Source organism: Chenopodium album, chromosome 1 (genome assembly GCF_948465745.1).
Source record: "Chenopodium album chromosome 1, dcCheAlbu1.1, whole genome shotgun sequence".
In the NCBI taxonomy this organism is placed as follows: Eukaryota; Viridiplantae; Streptophyta; class Magnoliopsida; order Caryophyllales; family Amaranthaceae; genus Chenopodium; species Chenopodium album.
In genome coordinates, this window is record NC_137834.1 from 76,970,823 (window position 1) to 76,991,677 (window position 20,855).

A 20,855-nucleotide genomic window follows, 5' to 3' on the forward strand; every position below is an offset into this window, starting at 1 on the left:
ATTTGACTAACAATTTATTGTTGAATTGCTTCAATTATTAATGTTTATTCTATTATTATTTCTTATCACCCTATTGCATGTTAAAAGGGAATATGTAATTGAAAATCACGCCTAATAAGATAATTTGGACAACCGGTTTAGGTTCCTTTTTAATTTTGTTATTAATTCAAGTGATCACAAATATTTTAGAATTATGTGTTGCATTAATATTCAACCAATTTAGCTTTATATTAGTTTGGAGCAAATTGAATATTTTTTTTGCATGCCTTTGAGATCGCGGGAATCACTTTTCACTATAAGAATCGAGTAGAGACCAATACGGGCGAATGTGACTCCATGACTCACTTCGTACCATCAACTCTGATCCTCCTTTTGTGGTTATGAACCATATGGAGTTAGTAATCTCATGGATTATGAATGGGGTGTAACCTATATGGGTCAATCATTGTTGCCTATTGTTGTCCCTTATTCGTGGTTGCCTTAATTGATTCGTGAACGGTTTACAAGTTCCTTAAAAACTTGTTGGCGGCTCCCTGCTTTTCTTGTCCCTAATCGTATTATGTCAATTCTCACTTCCTATGAGTGCTAAGCATATTCACACATGCTCAACGTAGGCGCACTTCAAACGTCGCCTACACCTCCCAATTCCAGATAATCCCAGGATCGATCCATACCACTCTTTAGGCTCTTTAAATACCAACATTAAAAATAAATAATAAAAAAAAAAACCCAACAGTAGGAAACAGGGGCGACATTTAGGCTACTAATAAGTTATATATATATATATATATATATATATATATATATATATATATACATATTATTATATATATATATAGTAGTATATAAGACCAGATTATAATGAGAACCAATCCTATAATAGGAACTAGGAACTTATCTGGACTGTCAGATTCAACCCAAAAGGGGCGTAATCTAACGGCTCAATTAAATCTGACAAAGTGAATGAGTTTCTCACTCCTCCGCGATTTTCTCAAGCTTTATTCAAGCTTCCTCAATTCAATCAATAGCTCCAATATCAGAAAAAGTTGCAACAATTTACATACTTCTTCAATATTGTGCTAAATTCGCTGCAAAATTTCTCAACGATAGAGGTAAGCATTGAAAATTTCGTATGAATCGATGTTTAGGGTTTAATACTTTTTTCGTCTAATCAAATTATATATCCTAACAATTTGCAGCATATATTTGCAAATTTGTCAATAATTTGGTACATTTTCAGTTTATCTTAGTGATTGCAACTATTTTGATGGTGAATTTAGAAGCTCGTAGTTATGCGAAACTTCAGAGATGTTAGAATTAAATTTGATCTGCAATACTTTGTTAATTAAGGCTCAAATTGTGTTTCTTCATATTTTTTAGTTTGTGCTTTTTTGTGAATTTTGATGCTAGAATCTTTTGAAAATTTCAGTGGTTTGTTTAAATAATTTCGTGTGTTTCGGTGTTTGTCTAAGGAATTTATATTTTAGTTCAATAATGTGTTCTTCTACAGTGATACTTCAGGATCATTTCCTATCAATTTGTAGCTTAGATTTGCAAGTTCGTAAATAATTTGTTGCGAAATCTCAATTCAATGGTTGCATATTCAGTCGAAATCGGATAATAGCTCTGATTTTGAATTATTCAATTATAATTATGATGCTGGAGTTAGATTATTGAAAGTATAGTTATATTGATTTTGCGATTTTAGTTGAATTAGATTTCTAAACTTTTTCATCTAGCTCGTTATCAACTGGATTTAAGCTATTCAATTCAGATTTTACTTAAACAATCTAGGTTTATAAATCTAGCTCGTTCAAGTAAGCCAAAATTCATGAATAGAAAAGAAGTAGATCAAAATGTGTTTTAAGTAAACAAATTTGTTTTCAAAAGTAAACTGTTTTTTTTTAAAAGTATAATGCGTAATAGATATTTTGATGTGTAGGCGTCGTTCGAAGTGCGCCTATGTTAAAAGCATGTGGTGAATATGTTTGGCACTCATAGGAAGTGGGAATTGACATAATACGATAAGGGACACGATTAGGGACAAGGAAAGTAGGGAGTCGCCAACAGGTTTTTAAGGAACTTGTAAACCGTTCACGGATTATAAAAAGACAACCACGAATAAGGGACAATGATAGACAACAACGATTGACCCGTGAAGGTTACATCCCATTCATAATACATGAGATTACTAACTCCATATGGTTCGGAACCACGAAAGAAGGATCGGAGATGATGGTACGAAGTGAGTCATGGAGTCACATTCGCCCGTATTGGCCTCTACTCGATTCTTATAGTGAAAAGCATTCCTGCGATCTCAAAGACATAAAAACCAAAATATTCAATTTGGTGCAAACTATTATTAAGCTAAATTGGTTAAATATTAATGCAACATATAATTCTAAAATATTTGTGATCACTTGATTAAACAACAAGATTAAAAAGGAAACTAAACCGGTTGTCCAAATTATCTTATTAGGCGTGATTTTCAATTACATATTTCCTTTAAACATGCAATATGGTGATCAATAAAAAATATAATAGAATAAACATTAATATTGGAAGCAATTTAACAATAATAGTGTTAGTCAAATCAAATAATAATAATAACAACCCTAATCATGATACTAGCAATATTAAAAATAAAATAAGAGTAATTAAATTAATTAATTACTCACATTCTGCGCGTTCCTTTAAATTGCTACATCATGAATAAACTGTTAGTAACTTCAATAAAAAAATATAAAGTAAATGAAAATTAAATTAAATAAAAAGTAGAGTTGATTTGGTCCAAACCCTCAGTTATTTGTACCTTTCACGCCTTGGTTTAAGGACGGAACCTCGGGTTAAGTATGGACTCCTTGGAGTGCTTAGGGGAATTGTTATGGAAAAATAAGGAGGCTAGAAATTAGGTTAAAGATGGAGAAGAGAATGATTTTTGGTGTAAGGTGAGAGAGAATGATTATTGGTGCCCCGAACTGCAGAAAGGGGGGTTCTATTTATAGGGAAAATGAGCAGAGTGAACACGCGGAACCCTAAAAAGATAAAAACCCTAAAAAATAATACCATGTCACGGCAAAGAGCACCGTGACACGGTGACAGGCACCGTCAAACGGGGGAAGATCCCGTGACACGAGGAAAAACTGAGCGACGCGGGAAATAATTAGGTTACGGGAAGTGAAAACGTGTTTAGGGATTACGCGGAGAAAAACGGAGAAATCCCGTGTCACGGGATGTGCACCGTGACACGGGAAGAACGGCATTGTCCACCGTGACACAGTGCAGTATGTCGTGTCACGGTGTAAAAAGTACGCGGAAATTACACGGAATATCCCCGTGTCACGGAATGGGCACCGTGACACGGGAAATTGCACCATGACACGGTGCAAAATCCCGTGTCACGGGAATAAGCCCCGTGACACGTCAGCTTTTGCCGCGTCGCGGCATTTTTGCTGCTGCGCGGTAATTTCAGTTTTTTACCCGTTTTTAAAATAATCATAACTTTTGATCCGTATCTTGGAATAAGACATATAATATATCATTGGAAAGCTTATCAAGTCTACTTTCCAACCTAATTGAAATCAAGTCAAAATAATATGTAGATTTTAAGATATGGCCGTTTTAGTGGAAGGGTGTCGGTTTTAGGCCGAGTTTAGTGTTTTGCTCATATCTTTTTCGTTATAACTCGGAATTGGGCTTATGATATATGGTTGGAAAGCTTATTTAAAGGCCTATCCAACAAAATAATAATTGGATCAAAATTGTATAGCCATAAAATCAGTTTCTCTCAGTTTTGCGATGTGGAAATGAAAAGTGGAAAATAGGTTATGGTTTAGGGAAATGAGCTAGAAATTGGATTGGTTCATGAAATATATTGGATAGAACATGGATTTAAGCACTCCAAAGATTAAATACTCAACTCGACCAATAATGGCGGTGAAGGTTGTTCATCATCGGGTTTGGTTTTGGGGAGACATTTTTAGGTGTCTACATGATGCACAATAATTGTTCGGCAAAGTGCTCCGACATAGTCTGCTTGTTGATTTTCATCAGATTGATCCTATGGAGGAGTTTAAAATTATTGTTTGCGTTGAAGAGGAACTTGGATTGCAAATGTATTTGGAGGGGCTAATTTACATGCACCAATATCCTATCCTACTTCCCATTATTTTAGTTGTCAATTGAGAATTGAGCTCTACAATCATGGTTAGTTAGTTGGCCTGTACAATCCTTATTGGATCTACTATTATTCTTCTCTAGTCTCACTATATTAAGGATAGTAGAATGTTGTGAAGGTTCTGGTGGCCATATACCTTATTGGCACTATAAAGAATTGGGACATCAGGAACTTATATGTAGTAAAAAAAATATAACTGCTTAGCTTTCTGCTCTATGACATTGACATTCATGATCGTTCTATATATGATTTTTTGTTAGCTACATGTAATTGTTAGTTTTGATAACATAGAGACCCAAGGGTTAATTAATTATAGGCATTAAATATATATATCTTATTAGGGATTTATGATTGTCCTATAAATAACACTCTCAATCCCTTTTGGTGTCCTGCTTATTTTTACTTTGAAGGAGGTGAATTATTTATATGAAACGTGAGCTATATATTGCATATACAATGTGTGTATATGATTTTATATCTTTTTCATATACTCTTCTAATGATGGTCTAATGATGATACTACATTAGTGGTCTCTAAAAGTAAATTGATGGATCTACATCAATGGTCGTCTTTATAAGCAAATAAAAAATACTTATATGTAAACCTATCGGCTCAATTGGTAGAGCACTATGCAGATGCATAGAGGTGTAGGTTCGATTTCTACATAGGTTATCTCTAAAAGTAAATGTAAAATACTCTAAAGTTATTTAAATTACCTTAAAGGTAAATCAAAACAAACATGAAAAATAATCAAATAAGCATGGTAACTCTAAGTCATTGACTTTCATGTTGCTTCAATGTGAGCCAAATTATAACTTGTTCTACAAACATGAAAAATAATCAAATAAGAAGTATGTAAGGTTTAAGTGAAGACTATAAAATAAAAAGTAAATAAAAAAAATACAAAAAGTAAATTAAAAAACTAACAGTATATCATATAATTTGACACAAAAGTATGTGGAGGCTAATCAGCTGACATCAAACACTAACTTATTTGTTGTGGCAATAAATAATAGATGTATTCATGTATAAAAAACTTCTGTTTCATATTAATAATAATAATAAAAAAAAAAACCAAAAGTAAATAGATACTGTTAAAAAGTAAATAAAAAACACTAAAAAGTAACAAGCAATACATATTGACCTGAAAACTTGAAAAACTAAAAGCAATCGGATGTATTTTGTCATCATCAAACCTGAAAACTTCAAAACACAAAATCATCTCATCTTTTCATGATCACAGTTCCAAGATTGATTAGTGACCCAACTTCAGCTCTTTTATTTCTACCTCCAACGTAAAGTAAATATAAAACACTTTAAAGTTATTTAAAATGTCACACAAGTAAATAAAATGATCTTTTGGATAAAGTTAATTCCTAGACCTGGCTGTGCTTTCAGTTAGTCTAGGGGTGTTATTCGTGACACTACAAGTGATGTTCTGCTGGCTACTTGCTGCAGGTTGCAGGGCAGATTTGCAATTGATAAAAGGATCGATTCTAACAGCTTTCTCTACACTCAAAAACTACCTCTAGGAGCTTGCTAAGGGCTGTCAAATGGTACTTTGAAGTGAACTTCATAATTATCTCAAAAGTTGATACAAAATAATAAAAAGTAAATCAATTAATTCCAAAAGTAAATAAAAAATGTCTTAAAAGTAAATAGAAAAACTAAAAAGTACGAGTAAATCAAAATAGCTCAAAAAAAAAAACAAAACAAAAGTAGATCAAAGTATCTCTAAAGTAAATCATAACTACTCAAAAGTAAACAAAAAACACTAAAAAGTAAATAAAAATATTATAACAGTTGATAAAAAAAAATTAACTCAAAATAAATACAAATATTTCAAAAGTGTCTCTACAATAAAATGATTTATTAAAAGAACCTACGTGGGATTCGAACCCACATCTTTTGTGCACATGCACAATGCTCTACCAATTGAGCTAGTAGGATATTTTAGGGTAAGAATAATAAGTCGATGCCAAACAACAATAAAGATGTTCAATGTTCCTGTCTTCATAGCCTGACCTACAAATTAGCCTCAACAGTTTGCTGCCAAGATGTGCTTAACATGTTCAATATTCAAGCTGAACTATAAGTGATCAAACATGAAGAAGAATTGACTCTTGATGATTCCTTTCTTGTGGCCAAAAAAGAGTATTCTAGGCTGCAACAACAAGTTTAGACGCAAATTTGGGTTTACCAGTATCTAATTCTAATTCCTACAAGCGAGCAACTAGCTACTATATCTATACAAGGTTATCACTTAAACAATATTATATGCAATCTTACTTAAAGCCTAATAAACACATAGCAATCATCACTGTTCTAGCATTTTTTTGGTTCACCTTGAATTACATGACCCACGAAATACACCAAAAAAGTCTATACACACAACAACACTTCACAGCCCCACAAACATGCCACTAAAACCCAATAACTACCTCATGAAATTAAGAAATAAACTTACAAAATTATAGTTGTTGAGTCTATTTCATTCAAAAAAAAAATACAAAAAGATTTTCCTCTTTAAGGCTACACTTGTAGCAGTGCTAATAATCATTTCCTTTGAGTTGTATGTATAGAGCACGTTGTCATTCACTAGTGCCATTTGAACCGGAGATTGAGAAGACTATTCCAAGATTAAGGGTTGCTAGGCGATCTTTGAGCTCTAGCATTTCAAGTGAGGAAGAACTGCAACAAGAGGAACAAGCAAGAATGGGAGAGAATCCGAGAGTGGCATTGAAAGAATTGGGGATTTCCGGTGCATATAGATTTGAGAGTGGAATTGCTCCTCCTACAACACCGGCAAATGATTTTGAAATTAGGTCGGCTATGATCACTTTGATAGAGAGGCGACAATAGTGAAGCCAAGCATGAGAGTTTGATAAGTGACTTTTATGTCACTTTTAGGGGTGTTTATTGAATACTTTTCCGGCTTATTTCAATAATTAAGCTCATTTTATCCTTTATTTCTATTATTTTGCTTAATCTCGTCTTTTATCTTTTTATTTGAGTATTTTGTAATTTTTAGTTTAATTTAGATTAACTTAGTTTTATTAATTCCTAGTTTCTCTCTTTTTATTTATTTTTCTTTTAGTTTCTAGTTTGTTTTCTTTATTTTATGTTATTTCATTTAATTCTATTATTTATTTAGTTTTAGCATTTTATTTTACTTTATTTATCTTATTTTATTTTACTTTATTTATCTTATTTTATTTTATTTTATCTTTTGATAATCCCCTCGTGTTGTTTTTGGTTGTAGGTGTTTTCGGGTCCTTGGTCGATCGGGTTCAAGGTCCGAGAATTGAGTCAAACAACATGCTCCAAGCTTCCACACACCAAACAACCACCAAGCCCTGCTCCCTGCTTTCCCCCAACAACACCAACACAAACAGCCCCAGCAACCCGCAGCTCACAAACCGCCAACAACCACCAGCTCCACCACTGCTGTCGCCACCACCACACTGCCACAGCAGCCACCCAAACCACATCAACCAACCAATCCTCTGCTCCCTCAATTCATCAAACGCTCCCACCTATCACAGCCACATCAATTCCGCAACCACCTGCGAACCTCCACCATCAACCGCTCCCCTGCTCCCATAAACCGCACCTCTCACCAGCCACAACTACAACCACCAGCACCTCACCTCCAATACACCAACACCCAGCAACTCGCAGCTCACAAACCGCCAACAACCACCATTAGCCTCCGTATCCACCACCAATCTGCAACCAACAACCACTATCAGCCCACCACAACCGCACCAGCACCTTAACTCCATTTCACAACAGCAGCCACATCACCAATTTATAGCAACAAATCAGCCACCAATTGCAACCCCAAATCGCCCAAGCAACATCCCCAATTCAGAGCAAATGGCAATTAATCAAGTTCGAGCAAACCAAAGGAGTTCAGTCGAAGTTTGAGTCAGAAACTTTTGAGGTTTTGTAATTTGAAGAGGTGTGGTCGAACACACCCATGGTTCGACCGAACCAACCCCGTAGTTCGGCCGCACCAACCCGAGGTTTGATCGAACCTTTTCACGAGCATCACACGTGATTTTTATGAGACGGCCACAATTCCTTCAATTAATCCAAAGGCCGAGAATCTAGTGATGCTAGATGATGATGATGTTGATTTACGGTGGTGATTATGATGATTGGTTGCGGTTGACAATGGTGAATGAGAGCAGCAAGTGAAAGGATGAAAGGGGTGGAATTGGTGGGTCTGACGGGTTTAGGGGAATTTTGGGGGGTTTCTTTTTCCATTTCTTTTTCTTTTATTTTATTTTATTTTAGTTTTGTTTTTGTATTTAGTTTTATTTAGTTTTATTTATTTTATTTTATTTTTGTTCAACTTGTATTATAAATACCCCCTTTGGGGTTATTTTCTAAAAACTTTCAATCAACATTTTATTTTAGATAGATTAGATTAGTTTAGCCTTTATTTTCTCTCTCTTAGGGTTAGTTTAGGAGTAGTGTAGAGAGAGAAAGCTTGGATTTTCATGGAGTTTTTGAGAGGTTGAAGAAGCAACTTTGTGGAACTTCTTCTCATCTATTCAATAAGCATTTTCTAACTTTCTCTCATCTTTATTTCTTTGCTTAATTCTTAGTTTTTGCTTTTTGTTTGTTGATTTGAGTAGATTAATTAGTTTGTTTGTTTAATCTTATTTTTATTATTATTTTACCTTGTTTCCCATGTCTTTCTTCATTATGTTAGCTTAGGTCTTGTTCTAGGGAATTAGATGAAGGTTATATTAATCAATTGAATGATTGATTGTGATTAGTATGAAATTGTTTCTTGATTATTGTGTATGGGTGATGTTTTTATGGATTATAATCTTTCTAGCTAATCGATTCTATGCTCTTAATTGTGCTTTCAATCAAATGTGCGAGAGTGAGTTGGTTGAGAGCCCTAAATTCTTCCATACCTTTGCTAGGCTAGTTGCACGAGAGTGAATTAGTTTAGTAGGATAATTAACATGCTTAATTGTGCGAGAGTGAGTTAAATGTGTTGATGTTCCTAATCGAGGGCATTTTCATCTAATTGTATGATGTTGAATGCATTGATGTAATTGGATTCCACTTTCCCTAGTTTTAGTTATTTGCTCTTAGTAGTATTTGGTTTAATCTCTCTATATCTCACAACCTTTCCTAGTAGTCTAGTTGGCACAAATTAATGCACTTAGTCCTTTTGGGTTCAACCCTTTACGTGCCACTAATTAGTTTAGTCTAAGTTTAGGTATTATAAATTTCTAATTTGGTTAGGGTTAGTAGTCCCAACGACCTACTTCCACCTTCGACCAGAGCCCAATAAATCATCTCAAGGAATTTGAAAAATATTGCAACACTATCAAGGTGAACGGAGTTTTCCAAGAATTCATCCGCCTCAAGCTCTTTCCCTTTTCTCTCATTGGGCGTGCTTTGGAATGGCTAGACAAGGAGGTTAAGCCGAATTCTCTAACTACATGGATGAGGTTACAAAATAATTTCTAACTCGTTTCTATCCACAAAAGAAAACAGCGAAGGCAAGAGCTTTGATTCAAGGTTGCAAACAAAAGCCAAGTGAGAGCCTCTATGAAGCGTGGGAGAGATATATGGAGTATCAAAGGGAGTGTCCTCACCACGGAATTCCAACCTATCAAATTATTCAAATTTTCTATGGAGGCCTAAGTCCCCAAGGTAAGTCATGCCTAGATGGAGGAGGCGGAGGTCCCATCATGAATAGGACGGAAGAAGAAGTGGTGGACATCATTGAGGATGTTGTGAGGTACTATAGAGATTGGCAAGATGATGAGAGAGAATCAACTAGCAAGAGTAGCTCTTTGGTGTACTCGGTTGATCATTTAAATGCAATCAACAATCTCTCCTCACAAATGACAAACTTGGGGAAGGAAGTGAGTGCAATCAAGGAAAAATTGGAGAGTTCTTCTTCCCAAGCTCCAAGTCTTCCCTCCCAATTTAAGGGGAGAGGTACTCCTTCTAACTCTCATCCCCCTCCTTCTTCTAGTAACATGCCTAGTGGTTGTTTGTTTTGTAATGTGTGTGGTTCATATGATCATGATTCTAGTAAATTCCCTCATGCTTTTCTGGATGATAATGATGATTTTGATAATAATGAGAGTGAACATATGAATTATGTGTCAAACAATAATAATGTGCAAAGTTTTGATAACCAAAGGGGTCAATGGAATATGAATTACCAAAATCATGGTAATTTTGACAACTATAACCTAGGTGGTGGTTATAGGAACCAAGGGAACCGAGGTTCTCGAGGTAACTATAACAATCAAGGTTATAGTGGCCAAAATCAAACCAAAATTATGGTAATCAAAACCAAGGTTATGGAAATCATAATCAAGGTGGTGGTAACCATAATCAAGGTTATGGTCAAAATCAAAATAGGGGTAATTGGAACAATCAAGGGAGAGGCAATTTTCAAAATAATGCTCAAAGAGGCCCTCCTCCCGGATTTTCTCCGAAGACTCAAGTTAATAATTCCTATTCACAACCCTCTTTTCTATGACTAATTTGGAGGAAATCATTGAAAATCAAACAAAGCTGTTGTGCACTTACATGGCCGTAAGTGACAAGAAATTCAATGAGGTGATGACTCATAATAAGATGCTTGAAAACCAAATTTCTCAACTTGCTAATTCTTTGAAAGACCATGCTAGTCCTTCTTCTTTACCTTCCCAACGCTTATATCCCAAGAGACCCGTAAATGCTATTGTTACAAGAAGTGGTAAGGTTCTTGAGGAGAGTTTGCCTAGGAAGAGTGGAACTAAGGAGGTCCCCAAGGAGGTCTTGGAAGAGGATGAGAAAAATGGTGCATCTTTGAGTGAGGTTGTGATTGAGACACCTAGAGAGGTGAGAGTAGAGAAAGAAATTGTGAAACCCAAGCTTCCATATCCACAAAAATTCATGAGACATAAGTTGGATGAACAATTTGGAAGATTTATTGACATGCTTAAGCAACTTCATCTTTCTCTACCTTTTACCGAAGTTGTTACCCAAATGCCTAACTATGCAAAATTCCTCAAAGACATTTTGAGTGGTGGGAGGACTTATGATGTGGTGGACACGGTCAACTTGACCGAGAATTGTAGTGCAATCATAATGAACAAGATGCCACCCAAGTTGAAAGATCCCGGAAACTTCTCAATCCCTTGTGCCATTAACAAGATGCAAATTGATAATGCCTTATGTGACTTAGGAGCTAGTTTTAGCTTAATGCCATATTCGATTTATCAAAGACTTGAGGTAGGGGAACTTATACCTTCCAAAATTACCTTGCAATTGGCCGATAGGTCAATTAAGATTCCTAAGGAAAAGGTTTAGGATGTTCCTTTGAGAGTAGGGAAGTTTGTGATCCCGGTAGATTTTGTGGTTCTTGAAATGGATAAATATGCTACCATTCCCATTATTCTTGGTAGAACTTTTCTTTCTACCTCGGGTTCTATGATTGATGTTAAGATTGCAAAGATTTCACTCAAGGTAGGAGAAGAGGTCATTGAATTTAACTTGAATGAAAGCATGAAGTATCCATGTTCTTCCTTAGAAAATTGCATGTTGATTGATTCTCTTGATCTTGTTGTATCTTCCATGCATGAGCACTTGCTCACTTCTAATGATCCTCTTGATAATGTCTTTTTGAACAAGGATAAGATAGGTGCTCCTTTCAAGGAAGTTGCAAGGTATGAGGATTTGCTAAATAGAAGCATTGAGGAAGTGGACGAGAATATGTGCATGAATATCTCAAGCAAAGAAGCTTTGCAATCCGTCACTTCAAAGGAAGTTAAATGTGTACCAATGGTTGAGCTCAAACCTCTTCCATCACACCTTAGCATCAAGGGATCAAGAAAGAGCGGTCCCAATTCGGCCAAGAGTGCTTTTCCAAATGATTTTATAGAAGTCTCAATGAAAGATTCTCCTTCTCCGTTCAAGGCCAATGTCAATCGTCTAATGAATTATTTCGACGATGCTTTTATTGGTTTTGTTCACTCATTGTTTCTCCGATAACCACCTTAATTGGTGGAGGCAACCCGGTTTTCTAATTTTTTCTTTGATTTTACAATTTTCTATACTTCCTCCTTTGAGAACTTTTCTTATTTCTCTTTATTTTTGTTTGTTCTCTTGATCCTAGGTACCATGAGATTGGTTTAGAGAAAATTTCCAACAATTGTGGTGCTACTTCAAGATTTCATGAGGTTTGGTTAAGCTTAGAGGAAAGGGTTCGTTGAGGGTATATGTTCTTGTGTTTGCATTCCCATCGATATTTATTTATGTTTAAACATATTTTGGATTGTTTCTTATGAAATTTTTGAGTACTTGATCATGACTTCGATAGGGACGGTGAGAATGCAAACACGAAAGCATCATTAAGGGTGTTTCTCCTTTTAGAGCCTTCCCGAATTGCATGTGGTGCGCACGCACCAGGCTGCGCGCATGCACCACAAAGACTACTTGCGGGCGCGGGTGTCTGCATCTAAAAAAACTCCAAATCCGACCAGGAATTCCTCGCGGTCTGGCCGCGGGTTAGGTACCGCGGGCGCGGAGATTTCGGGAGCGGGCGCGGCCTTCTGTTGCGCGCACGCACTAGCTGGTAGCCCTTATAACCCCTAAACGCACCCTACTCTTTCATTTCTATCATTTTTCCCTCCTAAAACCCTATACCCTCTCTTGCAAAATCAAACCTATTTCACCTCTTTTGCTATTATTTCAACATTAATTATAATTTCCACATCAAGTTTTCAAATTTCAATCCCAAATATTTCAGATTTTCTACCCCAATTCAATAAAAAAATTAGGACTTTTTCAAATATTTGAAGTTTTATGTTGAGGTTTGGAGCTTGTTTTTGAGAGTTCTACTTGTTCTTACATCTTCATTTTGGGCATTTTACAAGCATTTTAAGACTTCATTGAGGTATGGTTTCTTATTTTCTAGTCATCTTCTTCCTCTTTGTTCAAGCTTGAAACCCTTGTTTTACTTTCATGGTGGAACTCTATGGTTAGTTCTTTTCACTTGAAATTTGTGTTGAATGATATCATTGAGTGTTGAATTGAAGCTTCTTCATGATAAATGTGTAAACTTTGATTGAATTCTTGAATAGCCATTGTTGGCTATTTTCTCTCTCATGGGTATTCTTTATGATGGTTTTATATCTTTGAAAATTCAATGCTTGAGATTATTTTGCTCAATTTGACTCATGATTTCGTCTCTTATGTTCAATTTTGCCTTTAATCCATGCTTATTTGTTTCAAATTCACGATTTTATAATAATGGCATTGTTCATTTGTTACCATCTCTTGCTTCTATTGTGAGATTATTTCATTTTGTGCTTGATTCTTGAACAATAACTTATGCTAATTTAAGTCTTGAAACCTTGTAGATGGCCACACTCCGTCATAAGAAGCGAGCTAGGTCAAGTTCAAGCAAGCCTAGGCATGTTGTTCCACCTCCACCCGAGGTTGAAGAAACTTATGGCATTGAATTTTCAAAAGAATCACATTGGGATTGTTTCAAGCGTCTATCCAAGAAGAAGCTTAGACCAATGAGATTCTACAATCAAGCAACAACCAAGTTTCTAGGGATTGATAAGGATGTTTGCCTTCTTGCAGAGGGCCTTGATCTTTTAGAGTTTTTGGATTTGAGTGCCCCTACTTATACTAGGGTGACTTATGAATTCCTTTCTTCTCTTGAAGTTTTCTAAGAACCGGGTGCAAATTACTCAAAGATTTTGACTTTCCAAATCTTTAGCAATGATCACTCATTGACGGATGCTCAACTATGTTCATATTTCAAGTTTCCTTGGGCCGAGGATGCGGATCATTGTATCTATTCGGTACATAGTAGAATGACAAGTGATCATGGATATGATGAGCAACGTTGGTGGAGGAGTATCTCGGAGGAAGGAAAGTATGACCCTCAAACTTCCAAGTCCGCTTCCATGATTCATCCGGCTATGCGGTATTTTAACCGAATCCTCACGTACGCTCTTTGCTCCAAGGACTCTTTTGGAGCTATCTTCCGTGAGGAGCTTTGTTGGTTGTAGATAGCCGACCAAAACGACTTTGAGATTGAGTCGGTGGATTTCACAGAGCCTTTGATTACTCGATTCTTGGATATTCGTGATGGAGCTAGTTTGCCTATCGGGGTGTATCCAATTGGGTGGGATGATTTCTATCCTAGCTCTTTGCATTAATGATGACTACAAGACTTTTATAGATGAGCTTCCTCCGATTATCGATCCTCGAGAAAAGTCTCCCTCTCATTTCCTCAACATCTCCGCCCATGTGAATCAAAAGTTTCTCGATCGAACTAGGAAGGATGATGTTTTCATTTGAAAAGTTTTTCGGTTTAAGGAATGGTTCCTCATCCCATGCAAGGAGGCAACTACCCGGCTCGAGGAGAGAGATTCCTTGTCTTAGAGGCCCCCGATGCGAGATATTAATCCTTCTATCCGACGAAGGACAAATTGTACGAGAGGTCGTTCAACCAATGCTTTCTCATCGAATGCTCATTCTCTTCCCCTGGTTGAACCGGGAGGTACACCTATTCTTTCCCCCTATCCTACTCCTTCTACTTTTGATATGTCAACCATTCATGCCAAGCTTGATTATATTGCCAACATGTTGTACTCCATGCCTTCTATGCAACCCCTTTCTCTTGGTTATGACTACCATATGTATCAATTATATGATTTGCATGTTCGGAGGGGAGATCCAACCTTATCTCAACTACCCCTATCTCCCGGTCCAACAAGGACCTGTCCCTCAATGGGAGCCTTTTGATCGTACTATGGGTCCTAGACCTTGTTACCCTTATTAGGAGGGCCCCCATATTCACCCTATTTCTATCATAGGCACTACCCCGAGCACTTACGACTATGGAGGCCCGATGGTTGTGATTATGCTTATGATCCTGCTAATCCTTCGCCTTTTCCGGACCCTGAGACTTTTGGTAGGTGGGGTAGGTCAGATGAGCCAGTCTTAGATGATTGGTCTCATTATTTTGAGGTTGATAGAATTAGGAGGGAAAGTCGATTAAGGGGTAAGGCTCCCATGGAGGTGAGCAAGATGGCAAGCTCTAGTCATTTGATGGAGACCAGTGAGGGGAGTTCACATTCTACCCCTTACCATAGTGCGAAATGATACTACCATGCCCCCCCTTTCCTATGTGCTTTATATGATATTTCTCTATTGCCTATACGTCCTTACGTTTAGAGTTGGGGGGTGGCCCATTTTAAGATTGGGGGTGTTTTATGTCGTTTGTTGTTGTGCTTCGTTGTTTCCCCCCTTGATTTTGTAGTTCATTCCTGGTCTCGTAGGCTTTTGGTATCGATCTCTGAGTCCTTTGGTTTTATGATGATTATGTTGTGCTTTTGCTGATTTCTCTGCCCGGCTATTGGCCTTGTTGTTTGATTCGTTGATCGTTGTCTGATGAGTTTCTCTGTATCTCTGTTATGATGATTCCTGTTGATGATTATCCGATATCTTGTTTCCTGTTACTGTTTCGGTCTGATGTCTCATTGGACACTATTCCTATTGCTATTACTACTTGCTTTTTCTTTATTTTCATAGTTTTATTTTCTTTATTTTCTTCTTTTATTTTGTTTGGAAGTTACTAACAATTTTATTTGTATATAGTTCTTATTTTCTCACCTTTCTCTATTGCTTATGCTTTGGATTTCAACAATTCGTAAGGTGCTCTTTCACCTTGATTATGTAGCATAGCTTTGGCGCCCGGTGATACGTCCAATTTATATAGTGTTTTACCCCCCGTCCCGTGGTCATAATTAGTAGTGTTTTTGTCTCTTTAGAGCCATTTTTATTACTAATTTGTGTTTTCTAGTGTTTTTGTAGTTTTGCTTGAGTTTTGTAGGAAATTGCACATTTGGAGCATTTTTCGGGTTTTTCACGAAGCAACTACGAGCATTAGGAGGACACGACCGTTTTTGAAGCCCAAGACCGGTTAGAACCGGTGATTAAGGGCTCGGTATGTGATACCGAGGCATATGGATAGAGTATTCAAGACCCGAAGAGGAAATCCGGATTGGGCTGAAGAATCGAGCCCAATCGAAGTCCAAGCCTCGAAGAAGAAGTCGAGCCCGATCGGGCAAGCTTACGCCCGATCGGGCGGGCGCGCACAAAGAAGCAGCACCAAGAAGGCCCGCCCGATCGGGTGAGCGTAGGCTCGATCGAGCGCGGAGCCCCAGGAAGGACGAAGAAAAAAAGGCGGGCCCGATCTGGCGCATGTTTTTTTAGAGACCTGATTAGTTTTCGTTTAAGATTTGTTTTAGGGATGTTTAAGTACGATTTTTTGGTACGTAAGGGGGATTACCTTCTCGTTTTAGATTTTCTCTCTCTACTTACAATATTTTCTCTCTCTTAAACGCTCTCAACTTTGTTCTTAACTCCATTCCTTAATCCAGAGTTCTTTTGGTAACAATTTCTTCTCTTTTAATTTTAGTTATTATATTTAATTCTTTCATTATGTCTTGTTTTATTGATTTGTTTAGTTTAGATTTAATTATGCTTGAGTAGATTTATTTCTAGGGTTTATGGGGATCTAATAAATAAGATGAAGGGGTAATTTGTGATTGTTGATTATCAATGCTTGATTAATATCCTATTGATTGATTTAATGCTATGCAATTAGGTTTGGCCAGATTTAATTGTATGAGTTTAGCAATATTAATTAGAGATTCGACAGATGAGAATTGATGTTTAGGCTTAGTTTTAATAGGCGGACTAATTTATAAATGGTTAAGTCGAGATTCGACAGATGAGATTTAATACCGGTAAATTAACTCTGTGATTATAATACGTAGCGAAAGCCCTTTATAATCTGATTAATTGATGCTTGATGATTGCTTATTATGATTTTCCCTGGAATATTGTTTATTAGTGAACCTATGCCCTAGGTTTCCCTTCATTGATTTATACCCTTTTTATTCCCTTCCTACTCTTACTTCTAGTATTTAATTACCTTTTTACAATAAATTGTTACTTGATAATTTAGATTGCATTTAATTAATTAGGAGTAAATTGACTTGTTTCCCTGTGGTTCGACCCTTCTTCCCTATCTACATAGTTAGTGGATTTAGGTTTATTTTTTATTAGGTGATTTGCCCGATCGGGCGCGCCTAAATAATCCGGGCATTATAATCTCTTTCTCCCCCTTTCTTTTCTTTTTCTTTCTTACTTCTTCTTCTTTATTCACATTTTCTCTCTCTAAAACCTCCATTTTCAAACCCCCAAAGTCACTTTCTTTTCAAGATCTTCTCAAATTCATCCATCAAAACCCAATTTTTTTTTTACATATTCTTAATCCTCACACCTTCCTCTACATTTTCCACCAACTTTCTCCCACTTTCTCTCAAAATATCTTAAAACCCGTAGAGAGAGAAAGCTTCAATACCCAAATTTTTCACTACAAATGGCTTCCAAACGATCTAGACAACAAAGGGGTGAAAGTTTGAGGCAACAATAACCAATGGTCGACCCAGAGCTTCAAATATCGGGATGGAAGGAGGTTGTTATCACCTCAATGGAGCAACGGGCTAGGATGCTCAACCTCATCGAGAGGCAGGTAATCTCTACTCGTTTCGTTCATCATCCTACATTGTCTAGGCTAGGTCTTGATAAACCCGTAAAGAAATTGTGTAAGGGTGTAGGAATGAGTGGTTTCTTCCAAATGCAACATGATACTTACGATTATTTGACATTAGAATTTATTTCTAGTTTCAATGTTATTAAAATGAATGCTTTAATCACTCATGTACAATTCCGATTGCTAAACAATGATGTGCGATTAACTCTATAAGAATTTGGTAAATTATTTAAGCTTAAATCTGACAAACCTATCGAACCCTCCCAAGACCACATTGCCATGGTCTACAAGAGACTCAACGGGGAGGGTTTGCTTAACCTCCAACACGCCAAAGGGACGTGGATTCAACATCCCGTCCCAAAGTTTTGGCAAAGGTTTGCCGGCCTCACAATCTTTGGGAGGCATGAACCGGCAAACGTCAGGAGGGATGAACTTGAATTGTTGGCTTCTTATTTGATTCCTAACGCTGAGAAATTAAACATACCACATAGGATAGCCCAACACTTTCAAAGGGCGGCCAATGCGGCCGAATCGGGTAGGTCTAGGGCGCCTATCTACTTTGGGGGGTTGGTGACCCATATTGCTGTTAAACACCTAGGATGGAACCCAACCGGGCATAGGAAAGTAGAGGGTTCAACCCTCATGGACCTAGCTTACTTAGGGGCCCTAAACTGGGTGCAACCTATGGGTGGTGAGACTTGGTGGATAGTCCACCGGGAATCGGGTAGGAGAGACCAAGCATTTACACTACCCAACCCCGTCTTGACCAAATTTGAGAAGGGGAAGCCTTCTTACACTTTCGAGATAAACGGTCAAGGTGAGGTTCAAGAACCTCACCCTTCACCAAAACCCGACCATTCCCCCCAACACCATTCACCACACTACCAACCACCACCCCAACCCTTCACGTATGACATGCCCACCTCCTCCGTCGATTATAACATCGACCCCCATGCCCCTTATGACTTTTCAGCTTTTCGGAGCCAACTTGACCGTATTGAGAGGGGGCAAGGGGGAGTAGAGGGCATGGTGCAAAACCTAGACTCTAGGTTAGGCACTTTGGATAGGCGGTTAGGTGACATAGAGAGGAACCTCAGGAGGGTTTTATACCCCATGTACGATGACTATGCACGCCGAGGGGCTATTCCCCCCGAGGCATTAGTTCTTGACTGGTTCCAATACCCCCAAGGAGGGTATTCCACCCCCGGAGCTTTTGGTACATATGTGGACTACTCTTCAGTCCATGGATATGGGGGTGATGCTCCTTTTGGGGGTATGGGGAGAAATGTAGACCCTAACTACTTTGCGGGTGGTTCGGGCTACGGTGGTGCTGGAACGAGCCAGGGTGGTGCTGGCTCGAGTTATGGAGGAGGCTACGAGAGGATGGATGATGATGAGGAGTAGCTTCTCCTAGCTACCCTCCCAAGTCAATGAGGGCATTGCTTGATTTGGCTTGGGGGAGATTTTTTGTATATATGGTAACTCTTTCTCTCTTTTCTCTATTTATTGCTTTTCTAGTATAGTTTTTATTGCTTTCTAGTGTAGTTTTTATTGCTTTCCTTTATGAAAAAATACAAAAAAATTGAAAAAAATATTCAAAAATACGTTCCAATGAATTGTAAATCATGCTTCCCTGTGTCCCATACTTAGAAAATATTGTTTTGATTCTTGGTACATTATAATGAGCTTTGTGAATTTGTTGATCATGATTTGAAGTTTAATTGTTTGGATTCCTAAACATGCATCAATTTTTCCAACTATTTTTGAATATAGTGCTTGACTAGTTGATTTGGTTAGGAATGTGTGATAGTTCCTGATATGTCAAGGAATTTGAGTATTGGTTTGCAACTATTAGTAATGTTTGTATGAATCAATATTATGCACATTGAGGAGGAAGAAGGCATTTGTTCTCTTAGGTAGCCTTCAGACGATATTAGATACATTTGTTCCCTTCTTGTTACCCATGTTGTTGCTTGTGCCCTTTTATTGTTTATTTAGCCACATTACAAGCCTATATGAGCCCCATTGGTTACTAGTTCCAAGCTTGGCTTGGGGGAGCAATTATTTGGTGAGGTGAGGGAGTTGTGGTGTGCATATCATTTTCACAATATGGGAATAAAAGAAGAGTGATTGTTTTTTGATATTTTGATTGGAAAATATTGATGTTTTGTGTTTCAAAGTTGAAAATTTCCAATATGAGGTAAAAAGAAAAAAGAGAGCAAAGAAAAAAATGAAGTTTTTTCAAATGTTCAAATGTTCTATTTGAAGGTTGCTCAAGAAAAAAAAAAAGAAAAAAAAAAGGTTCAAGTTTGAAAAAAAAGAAAGAAAAAAGAATAAGTAGTTCAAAGTTTGTTTTAATTCACTCTATTTCATATTATCATACTTTGTGAGTGAATATGTAAGTGTTGGGATTATGTTGTGTATATGATTGTTTGGTGAATTTTTGTGGAGTTGAGTTGTGATTGGAGATGTTTTGTTCATCACTTGTTGTGACCTTGGGTTTTATTAGGATATGGCTCCCTTAAGCATGGCTTTACTCTCACATTTTCCTAAATTTATCCTACCCTTTACCCTAGCCTTACATTACAAGCTTTAAAGACCTTCCAACCTTTGTGTATAAGAGTTGTATGAATGTGAAAATGTTGTTTATCAATGCAAGTTATGATTTGACATATTTCAAGTCAACTAGTAGGTTGAGCGTTCATTGTTTTAAACACACGAGAGTGTGAGTTGGGAGGGCATTGTTCACGAATAAAGGGGTTGGTTGGAGAGCGATCGAGTACATCTTTTACTCGCCACATAAATGAGAGTTGAGTGTGTGAGCACTAGTCTTGAATTCTATATGCTCACGTGGTTTGCTCTACTTGACAATTGTCGAGGAGGAAGGATGATTAGATGAATGACATTGATTGACATTAAAGCATGTTCATTAGATTTGCCTTGAATCGTTGTACTTGATTTTGTTTATTTGGGATGAAGCATATTTTATATGTTCGTTGATGAGCTCTTTGCTTAGGGACAAGCAAAGGTTTGGCTTGGGGGAGTTTGTTATGTCCAATT

At 37.1% G+C, this 20,855-nt stretch overlaps 1 long non-coding RNA gene and 1 other non-coding gene across 2 annotated transcripts; one reads left to right on the plus strand and one right to left on the minus strand.

Moving 5' to 3' along the window:
- The first annotated feature begins 885 nt into the window (after nt 1–885).
- On the plus strand, nt 886–8,767 carry LOC145557936 (uncharacterized). The gene is made up of 2 exons (XR_014092341.1): nt 886–1,112; nt 6,780–8,767. It is a non-coding gene; the product is annotated as an uncharacterized LOC145557936 (long non-coding RNA).
- A 939-nt stretch (nt 8,768–9,706) lies between these two features.
- Nucleotides 9,707–9,812, minus strand: LOC145566381 (small nucleolar RNA R71). The gene has a single exon (XR_014095408.1). It is a non-coding gene; the product is annotated as a small nucleolar RNA R71 (small nucleolar RNA).
- Nucleotides 9,813–20,855: the final 11,043 nt, after the last annotated feature.